Below are 4,605 nucleotides of genomic sequence, written 5' to 3' on the forward strand. Positions count from 1 at the left end.
AAAGCCGCTGCAGAACAAGTGTTGCTGTTTTTTAACTAAAAACGACTTGCGACATCAGAAACCGTTTTTTGCTAAACCTTGGATATTTTCTTTATAATTAGCATACACAACTAGCTTTATGAGACTAAATTAAACTGTGCAAAATATATCTAAGCTTCTTTATAACCCTCTGAAACTAGTTTTATCGTTCATGGTCTCAAACTGAAAAGTTTCATCGGCTTTATTATATATGATTTAGCAGTCATTTAAATTAGCACCTTGCAATTTTGCTTTTTTTACCTGTAAAAAAAGTTTTTTTTAATAAACAACAAATGAAAGTCCGTAAAAAAAATCCCACCCGACAAAGTGTCTTATATTCCCCTACCCTACAAAATCTCCTGTCATAACACTAAATTTTCTGCTGTGTTATGCCCCATATAATATTATAGTATAATTGGGAAAGATGGGACACTTAAGCACATATTGCCAAACATTTTCAAAATCAAAATAGATGACGTTTTTTTGGTAATACCAGGAATTAGTACTATCATTCCTTTATTAATTGACAACAATTTAATAAAACATAATAATACACACGAGGAGTTATTCAGCGAGCCGCACAACAAGTTAAATTTTAAAAATTCGAAAACACACAGGATAAGATGGGACAGTTTAAAATCATTGTTAAATCTGATTATTAAGTGCATTTATAAATAGGAATATACGTAAATAACACGAAATAATACTGCCTGCTTTGAAAATTAAGTCTAACTCTAAACATTCCTTTTCTTGCCCTACTGCTATAGTTTTTAACACGTTACCTGTACAATATATTATTGCATATAACAATTGATATTGTTTGAATGACAATGGGTAATGTTCGAATTTCAATGGATAAATATTGTATCCTACAAATGTATATGAACTTGTAATAACAGAAAATTGATTATAGTGGAATGGGGGAAATGGGACACCTTGAGCATATATTGTCCAAATATCTTAATGGTGTTTTATTAATTAACAACGGTCTATGGGAGTAGTAAGAATACGATTTTTATATTCTTTTAATGTTATTTGTTTCACCACTAAACAAAACAAGAGTGTCCCATCTTGCCCCACCCTGCTATATTCAAAATGATTATAAAATTTAGACTCTATAACGTTTACAATTGCAAATACCGTTTTGTTTTTTAACAGAAACAACAAATATTTTTAAAAGAAAAAATACAGCGGGTAAAGAGAAAACATTAGTATCAAATATATTTTTCAGCAGCTGTTTCGTTGTTTAAAACCTTGGTGGTGCCACTGGATGACATCAAGCATTTATATTAATGTACTATTTTCCTTTAAAATTTAATAACAGACAGTTATTAATAGCACCAGTGTATGAGATGTGACTCATAGAGGCAACCAAACATTTTTATTATAACTTTGACTTGACGTTGATTGATTATTTTCACACTCAGTACGAAAAAGACAAACAGGACATTTCCATTGTTCTATTGTGACAACATGTTTGAAGGAGTTTTCACGAACATTGATGCACTTGCTGAAATACCATTAGAAATCTGCCTCAAATCCAATCTAAAATATAATTTATTAGATTTTAGAAAATATATATAATAAAACTGTGGTGTAAGATGGAATAGTGTAAGCACCAAAAACCCATGTTTTTTGGTTGTATTTTTAAAGGTAACAGCACTCCAAACATAGTCTTTTACCTGGTTTCGTAAAATGTTCACACTATAATACGGTGTTTCAATTTGGTGTAAAAGTTTCTTTCTTGTTTACTTCTTGGTGTTTAGCAAAACTTCTTTCTGTAAAAAGCAAGGCAAAAGTAGAAAATGGCAGTAAACAAATTTCAACTAAACACTAACAAATAATAAGTTTACTGTATAACATACCAAATAAAAAAAATTTTTTTTTTAAACAAATGCGTTAATCCGGATTCCGGAGAAATTATAATATAGTTCTGCTTTCAGCATAGTTTCACTATGCTTGATTTTAAATTTGGTAAACAATCTGATCCATTTATTTGGCATGTTAAACTGGAAGCCATAAGAAACGACTAGTCATAATTCTAGGTGCCACGACAGATCTTTAGTGCCACGGCTTCTAAATTTTAGCGCCGCTACTTTTAAATTCAAGGTGCCACGACAAATATTTAGCCGCGGCTTTAGTGCCACGGCTTCTAAACTTTAGCGCCGCAATTTTTAAATCCCAGGTGCCACGACAGATATTTAGCCGCGGCTTAGTCCACGGCTTCTAAATTTTAGCGCCGCTACTTTTAAATCCCAGGTGCCACGACAGATATTTAGCCGCGGCTTTAGTGCCACGGCTTCTAAATTTTAGTGCCGCTACTTTTAAATTCCAGGTGCCACGACAGATATTTAGCCGCGGCTTTAGCGCCACGGCTTCTAAATTGTAGCGCCGCAATTTTTAAATTCCAGGTGCCACGACAGATATTTAGCCCAAAATTTTAGCGCCGCAACTTTTAAATTCTAGGTGCCACGACAGATATTTAGCCGCGGCTTTAGTGCCACGGCTTCTAAATTTTAGCGCCGCAATTTTTAAATTCCAGGTGCCACGACAGATATTTAGCCGCGGCTTTAGTGCCACAGCTTCTAAATTTTAGCGCCGCAATTTTTAAATTCCAGGTGCCACGACAGATATTTAGCCGCGGCTTTAGTAAATCCAAGGTGCCACAACAGATATGTAGCCGCGGCTTTAGTACTGAGGCGTATCTTATATTTATTATAGCAACTTACGCGACCAAACCATATACAAAACTGCGGTTCACCTCCACAAAATTGTCACACCCAAAGAGAGAGAAGGAAACGTGGCGAACACATGACAAACACGTCACACACAGGAGTACACACGCGCGTTACAACAACAATAATAATAATAATAATAATACGGCGCCTTCTCTGCCTCGAGCGAGCTCGAGTTGGCGTGCAGAACATACACTACAGCACGTTACATGTGGAACCACAACACCAAACAGCGCTACAGTACCATGGTTTTTAAGCTTTGCGCTGTGGCCTCTAAATTCCAGGTGCCACGACAGATATTTAGCTGCGGCTTTAGTGCCACGGTTTCTAAATTTTAGCACCGCGGCATCTTGAAAAATAGAAGTCATAGCTTCCAAACATTCTTTGTGGCACCTGGAACTCAGTAGCTGTCGCCTCTATGGCTTCTAAAACATTCACCGTGTCACCCGAAGTTTTGGCCTCTTTGAGCTATGGTTCTATATTTATTCTGGCAACTGGAATTTATACTGCAGCTTCTATATATACCGATTTAATGTTATAAGGCGCAGAGATAAAAAGTTTAATCCCTTTTCCTGAATTGCGACATTTGGTTTACATTGTAACTGTACAGTTTTAATTAAAACATTTTTTTGAATTCCGTTGGAAAAACTAATGTTAAAAATTTTTTTTTTTTGTTTTTTTGCATAAAAATTGTAGTTGTACCGTTATAAACTTAACATTTTTTAAAAAAAAATTTGCAAAAAAAAAAAAAATTGTTGTAAAAACTTATGTTAAATTTTTTTTTTAATAAAATTTAATTTTTTTATTGTTTAAAACAAGTAACTGTACAGTTTTAATTAAAACATTTTATTGAATACCTTTGGGAAACATGAAAAAAATGATTTTTTGTTTTTTTTGCAATAAAATTGTAGTTGTACCTGTTATGAACTTAAAGTTTTTTCAAAAATATTTTGCAAAAAAAAAATTGTTGTAAAAACTAATGTTAAATTTTTTTTTTAATAAAATTTAATTTTTTTATTGTTTAAAACAAGCAACTGTATAGTTTTAATTAAAACATTTTTTTGAATTCCTTTGGAAAACATGAAAAAATTGATTTTTTTTTGTTTTTTTGCATAAAAATTGTAGTTATACCGTTATAAACTTAAAATTTTTTTAAAAAAATTTTGCAAAAAAAAAAAAATTGTTGTAAAAACTTATGTTAAAATTTTTTTTTTAATAAAATTTAATTTTTTTATTGTTTAAAACAAGTAACTGTACAGTTTTAACTAAAACATTTTTTTGAATTCCTTACGAAAACATGAAAAAAATGATTTTTTTTTGTTTTTTTGCATAAAAATTGTAGTTGTACCTTTATAAACTTTAAATTTTTTAAAAAAAAATTTGCAAAAAAAAAAAAAATTGTTGTAAAAACTAATGTTAAAATTTTTTTTTTAATAAAATTTAATTTTTTTTATTGTTTAAAACAAGTAACTGTACAGTTTTATTTAAAACATTTTTTTGAATTCCTTAGGGAAACATGAAACAATTGATTTTTTTTTTGTTTTTTTGCATAAAAATTGAAGTTATACCGTTATAAACTTAAACATTTTTTAAAAAAATTTTGCAAAAAAAAAAAAATTTTTGTAAAAACTTATGTTAAAATTTTTTTTTTAATAAAATTTAATTTTTTTATTGTTTAAAACAAGTAACTGTACAGTTTTAACTAAAACATTTTTTTGAATTCCTTAGGAAAACATGAAAAAAATTGATTTTTTTTTGTTTTTTTGCATAAAAATTGTAGTTGTACCGTTATGAACTTTAAATTTTCTAAAAAAAATTTTGCAAAAAAAAAACATTGTTGTAACAAACTATT

The 4,605-nt window shown here is 30.2% G+C and overlaps 1 long non-coding RNA gene across 5 annotated transcripts; it reads right to left on the minus strand.

The window, feature by feature from the left end:
- Positions 1-910: 910 nt before the first annotated feature.
- LOC101243205 lies at positions 911-3,344 on the minus strand. Of its 5 annotated transcripts, none has more exons than XR_001975175.2 (3): positions 3,279-3,344; positions 1,701-1,796; positions 911-1,563 (listed from the first exon to the last, which is right to left on the minus strand). It is a non-coding gene; the product is annotated as an uncharacterized LOC101243205 (long non-coding RNA). The 5 variants fall into 5 exon arrangements; XR_003396832.1 differs by lacking the exon at positions 3,279-3,344 and adding an exon at positions 3,192-3,213; XR_003396833.1 differs by lacking the exon at positions 3,279-3,344 and adding an exon at positions 3,147-3,168.
- Positions 3,345-4,605: the final 1,261 nt, after the last annotated feature.

This window comes from Ciona intestinalis, unplaced genomic scaffold (genome assembly GCF_000224145.3).
Source record: "Ciona intestinalis unplaced genomic scaffold, KH HT000100.2, whole genome shotgun sequence".
In the NCBI taxonomy this organism is placed as follows: Eukaryota; Metazoa; Chordata; class Ascidiacea; order Phlebobranchia; family Cionidae; genus Ciona; species Ciona intestinalis.